Here is a 13,780-nt window from a genome sequence, read left to right as displayed (position 1 = left end):
GAGATTCTGGGTTTGATCCCTGCTGTCGATGACACACCCATTGTGCTGCCTTTACATATTGGACACCTGTTCAGTGTTGCCAGCAGTTGTAATTTTGAGATATTTTAAGTTCTTAAAGCCTCAGCACCAGAAGGCAAATAGAAAGAACCATATTGGTGTGTGTGTGTATATATGTGTACACCTCTACCCCCATATAACGCTGTCCTAGGGAGCCAAAAAATCTTACTGCGTTATAGGTGAAACTTATTATATTGAACTTGCTTTGATCCGCTGGAGTGCGCAGCCCCCCAGCCCACCACGGAGCACTACTTTACTGCGTTATATCCGAATTCGTGTTATATCGGGTCGCGTTATATTGGGGTAGCGATATATATATATATATATATATATATATATAAAATCATGATTTTTAAGTCAATTTCATGATTTTTTGAAAGCTTAGGGTTTCTAATATTACTGTTGCATAGGAAAATCTAGCAGAGGTGGAAAGCAAAATAAATGTTTTTTATACTATATATATAAAATAAAGTCCCATCAAATGCTTAAGAAGTTTCTGCTGCATGGGTAGCAACCCATCAAGATGCACTATCAAAACATATGGCTGGGCTGCATGATTTAAATGATTTATTATGTAGTTGGGTCACTATTTAACTACTTTATTTCCTTTCTCCCAGGGGCTTCTGTATGTACTTCATCTTTACATTGCTGAAGGAGGATCCCTATTTCTCTGAGCCTTTTCTCACAGATCAGGAGAGGGTAATCTGAGAATGGGATAGCTTAAAATCTTCCTCCCACATGGTGGTTTCAACCTTACTCCCAATATACTGCTGTTTACCCCATTTCCCTTATTTTCATCCTTTAATTCTGTGTTGCCACTGATGCCACCTATCACTTGTACTCATTTAAATTGGCAAGGTTTCTGAAATGTGAACTTCAGTTAGCCCAGAGTTTTTTTTTAGCATCTCATGACAGGTCAGTAGTTCCCATTTGTAAACCACCGGTTCCAATCTGGAATTAAAGGAAACCAGATTTAAAATCCCTCTACTAAAAGTGAACTCCTGAGGTTTCTGTGCCTTAATACTATAAGGAAGGGTGCAGGACGCACTACAGGGGAAACACAGCAGAAGTATTTGCACAATAACTATGCTCTCAAAAATGTTAAAAAAAATAGGAGTCCCGAGTCCATATTTAGACACCTAAATAAACAGCTTGGCTTTCATAGGTTCTGAGCATCCAGTACCTCTCAAATTAAGCCAAGGATAGCTGCTGTGTGCTTAGCACCCAAGAAAACCAGGCCTCTTATTTTCGTAACTAAGGCCATGATTCAGCCAGGTTCTTAATCACATCTAGTTTAAGCACAAAATAGTCAGTCCCACTGAAGTCTTTGGTACTAGTCACATCCTTAAGTATCTGGCTGAGTCAGGACCTAAATATGGACTTAGGAGATGAACCTCAGGCACTCATTTTGAAAATCTCAGCCTTGCACTCCAGCCTTTATTTTTCCCATCACTGGGGAAAATTGTTTGTTTGGTACAGCTCCTTCCTAAAATTTGATTAGTTCCCCTGCAGTCACAGTCAGCGCTGGATGATATTAACATAAAACTTCCTTCCCCTAGTTTTTATAAGAAACACACCCCAAGGTAAGACAAAGATCTTGTGCAAAAGTATCTTTATAAGATAGAGAAGCTTTTGATGGAGATCAGCTGGCCAAGTCTATACGGCCCCATTGTGACTGATTACTTTGGGGTGGTGGTGGTGATGATGATTTGCTTTTTTAAGTGTAGCCAAAATGATACAAGGAATACAGTACTTGAATGGGGAGTGTTTTACAATGGTTAGGTTTTCTTGTTTCTCTATTTTTTTAATCCCATGGTGATTAGAGGACTTAGTTTTAATGAGAGGCTTTTGTACAAAGATATCCTGGTATAACTGGGATCCAATCTAATCTTGTCACATTTTTTAATTAAAATTTATTTTACTGTAACTTGTTTAAAGGAAAAATTATTTTCAAAAGTATTCTGTAGATGTCCATCAAAATGCAACACCACAATTAGGGGACTTTTTTTTTTTTTTTTTTGAAGTGTTGCCAGGTGATTTCCATTAATGTAAGCTAAAATCCCTTGCAGGAATTTGAAAGTATACCTTTCTGTGTCCCCTCTACACACACAGACTTATAGCTTAGACACTTAGCTATCTGTGGAACTTATATGATCTACACCACTGTAGAATGTGGGCATCTCACAATCTTTTTTGTGTATTTATTCTCACAACACCCAATGTTTAATAACAGTAGGGTACAAAGTCTCCCAGCACCTTTCACAAGCAACACATTTATTTAGAATAATAAGAAACTGAACAGCATGCTGCTTTCAGTGAACTGGATCAAGACTCATTGTCCCTAGCTTCCACGGTAGCAACTTCATAAATAAAAACCATCATAATAATTACACTGAATTTGGCCTGTGGATATAGTCAAGTTTTTCAAAAATGCACTCTATGAAATGATAGCCAATGAAGTTCCTACTTCAAGAGTTGAGACGAGTCTCAAATACAGGAAATTAAACTTACACTCAGACACTTGTTTCCTTTAGGACAATGCACCCCTCACTTGCAAAGTGGGTGAGAATAGAAGCATAGTTTGCAAACACACATCCCCCTTAGAAAACCTTTCAAACAGTGCCCATTCCTAGGGAAAAGAGCTGTCCAACCATATAATGCCTGATATTTCAGGTGAACTTTTACAGTTTATTAAACTAGGGTTACCATTCGTCCGGATTTACCCGGACATGTCCTCCTTTTGTGTGCTAAAAATAGCGTCCGGGGGGAATTTGTAAAGCACTCACAATGTCCGGGATTAGCAGAGCGAGTGGCTGGGAGGGCTGCAGGGAAGTCCCGGGCTGGACTCAGGAGCAGCTGTAGAGGAGCCGGATCCGCCCTGCATTCTGAGCCGGCAGCTCCCTTGCAGCCCAGTCCAGCAGCACTGTGCAGGGCCAGACCGGGTTTTGTTGTGCAGGGCCAGGGACCCGGTTTTGTTGTGCTGGGGAGCTCAGCCACGTGTCCGGCTCGGCTGCACAGAGCCCAACACTCTGTTCTGAGCAGCAGGGTAAGGAGGTCAGGGGGCAGGAAGGTTCTGGAGGTGGCAGTCAAGAAACGGGGGGGGGCTTTTTGGGGGGAGTGGAGAAAGTTTTGGGCAGTCAGGGTACAGGTAGGGGGTAGGGTCCTGGGGGGCAGTTGGGGGGGGTCTTAGGAGGGGGCAGTTAGGGGACAAGGAACAGGGAGTCTTAGGTAGGGGGTGGGGTTCTGGAGGGCAGTTAGGAGCAGGGGTCCCAGGAGGGGGCAGTCAGGGGACAAGGAGCGGGGGGGAGTGTTTGGGAGTTCTGGGGGGGGCTGTCAGGTGGCAGGGGTGGGGAGATGGATCGGAGCAGTCACGGGACAGGGAGCAGAGGGGTTTAGATGGGTTGGGAGTTCTGGGGGGGGCTGTCAGGGGGTGGGGAGTGGTTGGATGGGGCGTGGGAGTCCCAGGGGTCTGTCTGGGGTGGGGGTGTGGATAAGGGTTGGGGCAGTCAGGGGACAAGAGGCAGGGAGGCTTAGATAGGGAGTGGAGTCCTGGGGGGCAGTTAGGGGCAGGGGTCCCAGGAGGGGGCAGTCAGGGGACAAGGAACGGGGGGAGGGTTGGGGGTTCTGGGGGGGCGGGAAGTGGGAGGGGCAGGGGCGGGGCTAGGGCGGGGCTCCTCCCGTCCTCTTTTTTTCTTGCTGAAATATGGTAACCCTAATTAAACATTACTACTTGCAAATCGGGCATCTATTAGGCACAATGGCAAACAAACACACTTTGCCATTTCAGATCACATGATAGAACGAGCTTCCCCTTCCTCTACTAAGCATATTTCATCACTCAGATTTGACACAGTGTAAAGCCATTGCCCTCTATGCACAGTAATGGTTTGCTACAACAAAGATTTGGTAAGGTCACAAAAGGCCGTTGTAGATGCTAGAATTTGGGTGCACAAGGCAATTCTTTCCCCTTGCCACCCAAAATTGATTGTGCATAATCTGGTGGAAAAAAATAAACCTCTCTCTCAAACTTACAATCCTTTCTTCCTATTTTAAATGGTCAGGCAGGCAAGACACAAGGAAGCAAGCAAACTGTTGTTTGTAGCATTAATTACTGCTAATTCTAATCTGAATTACAGCAAGGAGTGATGGGTCTCAGACAGATTATGGTGTTCTATCTCAGTGGGTAAGGTTGCCAACTTTCTAATTGCACAAAACTGAACATATTTGCCCTGCCTCCTGCCCCTTCCCTTCCCTTCGGCCCAGTCCCCGCTCACTCTATCACCCCTCCCTCTGTTGCTCGCTCTCCTCCACCCTCATTTACTAATTTTCACTGGGCTGGGGCAAGGGGTTGGGTAGCGGGAGGGGGTGCAGGCTCTGGCTGGGAGTGCGAGCTCTGGGGCCAGGGATGAGGGGTTTGAGGTGCAGGAGGAGGCTTCGGGCTGGGGGGGTGGGGCCCAGGGGTTCGAAGCATGGGAGGGGGCTCTGGGCTGAGGCAGGGGGTGGGAGTGTGGGAAGGGGTACAGGCTCTGGGCGTGGGCTCTGGGGTGTGGCCAGAAATGAGGGGTTCAGGGTGCAGGAGGGGGCTCCAGGCTGGGGTTGGGGGGCTGAGGGCTCTGGCTGGGGGTGCCAGCTCTTGGGTGGGGCCAGGGATGAGAGGTTTGGGGTGCCGTAGGGGGCTCTGGGCTGGGGATGAGGGGTTCAGAGTGCAGGAGGGGGTGTGGGCTCAGGAGGGAGTTTGGGTGCAGGAGGGGGCTCACGGCTGAGGCAGGGGATTGGGATGTGGGAGGGGGTACAAGCTCTGGGCTGGGGATGTGGGCTCTGGGGTGGAACCAGAAATGTGGGGTTCAGAGTGTGGGAGGTGGCTCCGGTCTGGGGTTGGAGTGTGGGGGGGAGGGGGAGGGCTCTGGCTGGGGTGGGGCTAGGATAAGAGGTTTGGGGTACAGGAGGGGGCTCTGGGCTGGGGCTGAGGGGTTTGGAGTGCAGGAGGGGGATCAGGGCTGGGGCAGGGGGTTGGGGTGCTGGCTCTGGGAGGGAGTTTGGGTGTGTGGGGGGGCTCAGGGCTGGGGCAGGAATTCGGGCATGGGAGGGGGTTCAGGCTCCAGGCAACACTTACCTCAGGCGTCTCCCGGAAGCAGTGACATGTCCCTCTGGCTCCTAGTTGGGGGCGCGGCCAGGCAGCTCTGTGTACTGCCTCCATCTGCAGGCACTCACCCCGCAGCTCCCATTGGTCACGGTTCCTGGCCAATGGGAGCTGCGGAGCTGGCGCTCGGAGTGGGGGCAGCGCCTGGAGCCCTCCTGACCACCCCGTGCCTAGGAGCCAGAGTGGGGGACATGCCAGCCCTTCCGGGAGCTATGTGGAGCCAGGTAGGGAGCCTGCCAGCCCCGCCAACTGGGCTTTAAATGGCCCAGTCAGCAATGCTGACCGGAGCCGCTGGGGTCCCTTTTCGACTGGGTGTTCTGGTAAAAAACCGGACACTTGGCAACCCTATCAGTGGGCCTCTTTGCAACATTAGCTGGTTTGGAAACATACAAAACAATTTGTTGGGGAAGAGTCAACATGACTTTTGTAAAGGGAAATTGTGCCTGGCCCAATCTATTAGAATTCTTTGTGGGGGTCAACAAACATGTGGACAAGGGTGGTCCAGTGGATAGAGTGTACTTGGACTTACAGAAAGCCTTTGACAAGGTCCCTAACCAAAGGCTCTTAAGCAAAGTAAGGAGTCATCAGAAAAGAGGGAAGGTCCTCTCATGGATCAGTAACTGGTTAAAAGATAGGAAAGAGAGAGTAGGAAAAAATGGTCAGTTTTCAGAATGGAGAGAGATAAATAATGGTGTCCCCCAGGGATCTGTACTGGGACCAGTGCTGCTCAAGACATTAATAACTTATCTGGAAAAAATGGGTAAAACAATGAGATAGCAAAATTTGAAGATGATACAAAATTACTCAATATAGTTAAATCCACAGCAGACTGCAAAGAGTTACGAAGGACTCATACAAAACTGGGCAACAAAATGACAGATGAAATTCAATGTTGATCCATGCAAAGTAAAGCACATTGGAAAACATAATCCTGATCCCCGCTGTAAATACAAAACGATGGGGTCTAAATTAGCTGTTACCACTCGAGAAAGAGATGTCGGAGTCATTGTGGATAGTTCTCTGAAAAAAAAAATCTGCTCAATGTGCAGCAGCAGTCAAAAACGCTATCAGAATGTTGGGAACCATTAGGAAAAGGATAGATAACAAGTCAGTGTCATGGAGTCCCCGGGCGATGCTCTGGAACTGCTCCCCACAAAGCCCGTCAGGACTTTGGGGAGCCTCCTCTCCCTCGGAGCAGACTGTCTTCAGGGCAAGAAGCTCACACGGCTTCACCTCCTGGGTCTCTCCTGGGAACATTCAGCATATGCCCCTCCCTGCGCTTCCCACAGCAAGTCTGCCCCGGCGGGGTCCTGGGGAAGCCAAAGGGATCTGCACTCCCCACTTCGCAGTCAGATGTGACTCTCAGCCAGCCAGTAAAACAGAGGTTTATTAGATGACAGGAACACGGTCTAAAACAGAGCTTGTAGGTATAGCGGCGAACGGGACCCCTCGGCCGGGTCCATTATGGGGTTCAGAGAGCCAGACACCCACGTCTGCCCTCACTCCTAGTCCCCAGGTAGCTCCAACTCTGAAAACCCCCTCCGGCCCCTCCTTCTCCCAGCTTTGTCTCTTTCCTGGGCCAGGAGGTCACCTGATCTCTTTGTTCACCTTTAGCTATTACCTTGCAGGGGGGGAAGGGGCCCTGGCCATTTGTTGCCAGGGAGACAGAGTGTCAGTGATTTATGCGCACTGGCCTTTCCCCACCACCTAGAGACTTAAGAAATACATAGGGGAAACTGAGGCACCCACACAGTATTCAGAGGAAACATTAAGAACAGTCCCACTTCGTCAGAGTCAGAAAATATCATAATGCCTCTATATAAATCCATTGTACACCCACACCTTGGATACTGTGTGCAAATCTGTCACCGCATCTCAAAAAAGATATATTGGAATTGGAAAAGGTTCAGAAAAGGGCAACAAAAATTATTAGGGGTATGTAACAGCTTCCTTATGAGGCGAGATTAAAAAGACTGGGACTTTTCAGCTTGGAAAAGAGACGACTAAGAGGGGATAGGATGGAGGTCTATAAAATCATGACTGGTGTGGAGAAAGTGAACAAGGAAATGTTATTTACTCCTTCACATAACACAAGAACTAGGGGTCACCCATGAAATTAATAGGCAGCAGGTTTAGAACAAACAAAAGGAAGTATTTCTTCACACAACGCACAGTCAACCTGTGGAACTTTTTGCCAGGATATGTTATGAAGGCCAAAAATATAACAGGGTTCATAAAAGAACTAGATAAATTAATGGAGGAAAGGTCCATGAACTGGTATTAATTATGATGGGCAGGTATGCAACACCACGTTTTGAGTGACCCTAATCTCCGTTTGCCAGAAGCTGGGAGTGGACAATAGTGAATGGATCACTCGATGACTGCCTGTTCTGTTAATTCCCTCTGAAGCACCTGGCATTGGCCACTGTTGGAAGACAGGATACTGGGATACCATTGGTCTGACCCAGTATGGACATTCTTATGTTCTTACAGTAGCTTATACTAGAGACTCGAATATATTGCTCATTGAATTCCAGGTTTCAGAGTAGCAGCCGTGTTAGTCTGTATCCGCAAAAAGAAGAACAGGAGGACTTGTGGCACCTTAGAGACTAACAAATTTATTAGAGCATAAGCTTTCGTGGACTATAGCCCACTTCTTCGGATGCATATAGAATGGAACATATATTGAGGAGATATATATACACACATACAGAGAGCATAAACAGGTGGGAGTTGTCTTACCACCTCTGAGAGGCCAATTAATTAAGAGAAAAAAACTTTTGAAGTGATAATCAAGCTAGCCCAGCACAGACAGACAGTTAGATAACAAGTGTGAGAATACTTACAAGGGGAGATAGATTTCAATGTTTGTAATGGCCCAACCATTCCCAGTCCTTATTTAAACCGGAGTTGATTGTGTCTAGTTTGCATATCAATTCTAGCTCAGCAGTTTCTCGTTGGAGTCTGTTTTTGAAGTTTTTCTGTTGTAATATAGCCACCCGCAGGTCTGTCACTGAATGACCAGACAGGTTAAAGTGTTCTCCCACTGGTTTTTGAGTATTTTGATTCCTGATGTCAGATTTGTGTCCATTAATTCTTTTGCGTAGAGACTGAATTCCAGGATTCTTCTTGCCCTCAAGCAGCTTTATAGATGTGTGATCAAACTAGATCACTTGCTTTACGCTTTGCACTTGCATGGCACATTCATCCTTAGAACTGCCAGTGGTTTCTGATGTCCTGTTTCAGATAGATACCAGATTCTTAAAGGAAGGTGCAAGAAGTAGTGAATAAATCTGTAATAACCTACTCTTTGGAGAAGTTTTTTTTTTTGCTAAACCCCGTCAGTTAGTAGTTGCACACAGGGAACAGTAATCAAATTATATAACTATTCTGCCACACACACAGGATGATGGACTACAGATAAATAAAATTAGTATTTGAAGTAACTTAGACTTAGTTCAGTGGCCATGAAACCAATGATTGGATTTCCATCGAATTCAGTGGACCAGAAATCCTTCAGAGGTGCTGAGCCCCCAGGATTCCAGTTGAAGTCAATGAGAGTAAAAGATACTCATCACCCCTGAAAATCTGGCCTTTAGTCTCTTGTAAGCACTGCAGAAAGAGAAGGTCTTCAAGAAGGATTTGAATGAGAAGAGGGCAGTGGCTTTGTACTGAAGCTCAGGAAAGCTGGTCCATGCTGAGGGGGCAGCATGGAATAAAGTGAAGAGGTGGTTGTGAAAAGCAGACATATGAGGTACTGAGGCTGACATCACTGGTGGAGTAGGGGGCTGGGGATGACATGGTAAGATACAAAAATCAGATAAGAGTGTGTGTGTGTGTATGGGGGAGGAGGGGTGTTGAAGAGGAGGACAGGATGCTTGAACAAGCTGAAATGAAATACAGGGGTAAGCCAAGAGAGGAATTCCAAGAGAGGAATTCAGAGGGGTGTACTGCATGTCACAAGACCAGATCAGATCCACAGGCAAGGAATGTGGTCCTTAGCAGCATTGCTTTGTATAGACTGGTGTGGAGACGGCAATATGGATGTCAGGGAGGTCAGAGAGAGGTGATAAGACCCTGGACAAGAGTTTTAGGAACCAACAACCCCTGAAAATTGCATAGTAAGCTCATTATCTGTGTAATTACGTTCTTTTTTAAATTAACCACCAGTGATCCAGCCAGTTACCAAGGAGATGTAGTCTGGGCATCTGGTAATTTCCATGGTTTTGATGAGGGCACTGTAGTCAGGCAGAAGGGAGTATCTGTGGCCTTGAAGTAGAGAGATTGGGTCAGACTGTCCTGCAGTGAATCCAGCCTTGTCCCACCTTTGCCCTGGCTGGTCCTCACAATAAGAGCTGCTGTCTACTGCTGTCAGGTCCTACTGCCTGTTTTCAGCCCATGCAGCTGCAGGGAAGAAGTATGTCCAGATGAATAAGATTGCTATAATGTATCTTGAGCAATGGGTCACAAAAGCAGAAATGGGGAATTACATATGGACATTTCAGTGAGATCTCTTGTTTTACAAAGAAAACACTTGCTTAGGTATACAGAAAACGTCCTCTTAGAGAAATAATTCTCAGTTCCCACTTAGTAGGTCCACTTGTTACTTGATTATGCCTTTTTTGATGCATGACAAGTCTAGGCATTTAACAGGTTTATTCCTTTATCAAATATTTGAATAAATTATTTTAAATACTTCTTGTAACTAGTCTATTCATCCAAAAGGCAAAATGTATTAGCCCCTCTCCAAAAGGATTATATTAGGATGAATGAAATACAGCAAGTGCAAAATAAAATACAGCTGATGGAAATACAAAAGTGTAAATAAACTCAAAGCTTCACAATTCTGCACCTATCTAAATCAGTGGAAGGGAAGCAGGATCTAGGCCTAGGTTTTTAACATCACTTCAATGTCATACTTCAGTTTTCCTTTTACGTTTTATGGTTCTTATTCCTCCCTCAACTTCTTTCCTCCTGCTCTAAACCCCAATGCTGTTCTGTGCTTGCTATCATGATGGAGTCTCTTATAGCTAAATTTTGCAGGGGTGGGGTTAGGGGAAATTGAAAGAAAGTGTTAATATCTTTCTTTTCCTTGGTTTCTACATCTGTGAAGTGTGCTCAACAGCACGTCCCTAATTTGCAGGGGTGTGGTGAGGCTTGTTTGTCAATGAGGCACTTTGAAAACCTCAGATGGAAGGTGTTATAAAAATTGTACATATAAGTATTTCAGTAAGGAGCTGTACTTTGGGCAGCCTGGACTGCCTTTTAAGCCAAATGGAACAGAAAGATGTTTTCAGTCAGAAGCCAGTCAAAATTCTGTTTGATTCCAAACACTGTACAGAACTTTGCAGTTTCATGTGAATTTCTCTTGGGATCTTAATTTCAAAATAACCCACAAATTGAAGGTGTAATTAAGGGTATGAATCATTCGCTCCCCACCCCCTGCAAAAAAAAAATTCTTCCAGAGGCCCCTCGGAATACAAAAAGCTGAATTTTGCAGAGTGCTAAAATACATGTTTTCTCAGTCAGAACAAGAAGTTAATAATCCACAATGCTGTGCTGGAGGATCACAAAGTGTGAAAAACATGAGGAGCGCTACAGACAGGTCTAAAGAAGGAGGACAGCAAGGAGACCAAACTAGCGTTGCCAAATTTCTAATTTCTGAAAACTGGCCCCCCCTGCTCCGCCTTTTCCCCCTGAGGTCCTGCCCCCTGTTCCACCTCTTCCCCTAAGGCCCCGCCCCTTCTGCCTCTTTCCCCCAAGGCCCCGCCCCTTCTCTACCTCTTTCCCCTAAGGTCCCACTCCCCTTCTTGCTCCTTTCCCTCCATTGCTTGCTGCTTTCCCCCTTCCTCGTCGCTTCCTCTGCTCCAGGGCTGGGACGGGAACTGCAGCCTGATGCGGAGCCTGCTGCCTGCCCACGAGATGCAGGTAGGAGGTGGCCCCAGCTGAACAGGAGCTGGTGCGGGTTGATGACGTGGTTCCTCCCTCCCACCCCCCATGGTTCTGGATTTTTGGTGTCCAGTCGGTACATCTGACCGGACACTGCCAGGTCCCCTTTTTGACTGGACTTTCCAGTCAAAAACTGGACACCTGGCAACCCTAGACCAGACTATATCCTGGTTTCTCACTCAGTTCAGCTAACGCACACTTTCACTCCTCCCTTCCTTGACTCTGCAAAAAAGGCCCCAAATAAACAAACAGTCTTTAAACGACAACAGACATGTTAACATTCAGCAGTACATTTGGCAGTAAAATACACAAAACCCTCACAAGAGGAAAAGATTCACAAATCACTCTGAAGTTCCAAGAACTGCTGATTTTGTAACCAGCTAGTGCTAAAATACATTTTGGTGTGTGTGTGTGGGGGGGGGGGGGGGGGGAAGAGGGGGTGAGGGGGTGAAGAGTGCTAAAAAGCTCCGGCTTGGTTACTCTAATCTAAGAACCAGGTTACTTCAGGAAACTGAAGACATCAGAGAAAGGCAACAATTTTACACCTCACTTTTGAATGGATCTTATCTCAAACTGGTAACCAGCTCCTCTATAGTGCTTTTAAATGCATTCACAGGTGGTGGTGTTTTGTTTTGTTTTGATAGGACACCCCCTACTCCAGATATTTAATTTTTACACTACAGTATATTCAATATATTGTTTCCGAAACAGAAAAGGCAGATGACATTAATAAATCACTTTAGCAATGCTGCCTAAAATCATTCTACTTACCCACACAGGTCTGGATTAAGGCAATCTGGGGTCATAGGCACTGTCCCATATGGGCCCCCAGGCCACCACTCCAGTAGAGCGGGTGGACTGGTGTTAGTGCCCTCTCCTCAGGCAGTGATGGGAGCCTAGGCTACTTTCATCCCCTGAACAGCAGCAGGGGATTGCTCCCAGAATCACGGAAGTGACAGGCTCCTTGCATCCAGAGAAGGGGCCTGGACTGCATGGAGGCAGGTGGAGGCCTGAGAGCTTCCTCCCTGGCTGTAGTGAAGGATGCTGGAAGTTGCTCCTGGAGTTCTGCTGGAAGCAGTCTGAAGACAGCCCCACAGCAATTAAACATGGGTCACATTTTCAAGCTTTTCTTTGCGACCATAAAGGCTAGAAACAATTTTTTCATTTAAATGAAAGCCTCGGTTTTAGCACTAACACACCTCTCCAGTGGCTGGGATCCTAGGCACATGCCTATAGATAGTATGCTTAAAACTAGCCTTGCAACCTAGTCCAAAAGTTTTGTGTAACTATTTTGGATCTAAATCTGATCCTAGTTAAAGCAGGGCAAATCCAGGGATTTTCTGTCCCTTCTAAATAATATCCTGCTTCCTTCTTATCACTGGCAAAATTCTGTGCTGATTATGCCTATTTAATGGAGCAATCTAGAGTTATTCTTGTTGGGGGGGGGGGTGTCTCAAGCATGGGTGATGGAATAATTTGTAAATATGGGGTGCTGAGAGCCATTGAACCCAACTGTAAACAATGGAAAATACTTCAAGCCAGGGGGTGCAGCAGCATGACCAGCACCCCTAGTCTCAAGACTATTGTGTAATATCCAGAGAATTAGATCAGGCAGGATTATACTTCTAGAGCCAAAGCATCAGGGATCCATTTACTGCAGGATATATGTAGGGCCCATTCTCTTTAGTATTCTCTGGAAGTCCAAGAAAAAGAAATCTACTGCTATAATTATCTGTGTTGTATAAAAGTTACTTTATTCTTAAGATTCTTACTGCCGTGGCAGTGATCTGCTTGCTGGGATCACTTCCCCTTTCCCAAATCCCAGCTGAGATGCACTTTGTGCCAAAGTAGTGGTCTGTCTTTTGAAGACATCATCATTCTTTTCTACCGTCGCCATTCCTGGCATTGTACTGATCTGCTTGTGTGTCCATTTTATTGAGACCAGCTTCCTGATAGCCAGGGTGAATTTTTTTTAAATGGAATTTCAGTTTTGAATTTCAGGAGATGGATCACACTATAGATTTTGGGTCTCTCCCCCTTAACTAGTCCCCTCATATGCCCTTTACTGGTGCTTTCATTGGTTGGGACTCTCTCTGAAAAATTCAAACAGCATTTTCCTTTATTCTTCAAATCTCCTTTAGCACCATGTGTGACACTGTACTTCAAAGTAAGTACCCAGACAGTGTTAATGGCCCATCAAGAAAACAATCCACTATCCCAGAGGCTCCTTAGAGGAGGTACATACGCAATGGAGACTGCTTGACCAATGGGGACTGTCTGACTCCCATGTCACAGCAAGGATTTTTCAAGCAGCTGGAAGAATGTATAAAAGAGAGACAATGACATCATCACTTGGCCTCTTTCCCCCCAAACCCCCATCTCAACACCTGGAAGAACAAGACTTTGAACTGGGGAAGAGTGATCCCAGGCTGGAAGGGTGTCCAGTCTGTGTATTGAGGAACTGTAACCTGCTTGTACCATCTGTTAGAGTGAGACATTGCTTGATTCAAATCTTGCTTAGTCTGTTAAAGTTAGAATTTAGACTGAGTTTCTATTTTATTTCTTAGGTAACCAACTTTGAGCTCTATGTCTGGTATTTATAATCACTTAAAATCTAGCTTTCTGTATTTATAA

The 13,780-nt window shown here is 45.9% G+C and overlaps 1 protein-coding gene across 7 annotated transcripts in view; it reads right to left on the bottom strand.

Moving 5' to 3' along the window:
* Positions 1-13,780, bottom strand: part of ZHX2 (zinc fingers and homeoboxes 2) — a 119,556-nt gene that overhangs the window by 23,761 nt on the left and 82,015 nt on the right. The gene's annotated exons all lie outside the window — the stretch shown is intronic.

Source organism: Chrysemys picta, chromosome 2 (assembly GCF_011386835.1).
Source record: "Chrysemys picta bellii isolate R12L10 chromosome 2, ASM1138683v2, whole genome shotgun sequence".
Lineage (NCBI taxonomy): Eukaryota > Metazoa > Chordata > Testudines > Emydidae > Chrysemys > Chrysemys picta.
The sequence above is the reverse complement of the archived record's forward strand: the minus strand, read 5'-3'. Positions and strand labels throughout refer to the sequence as shown.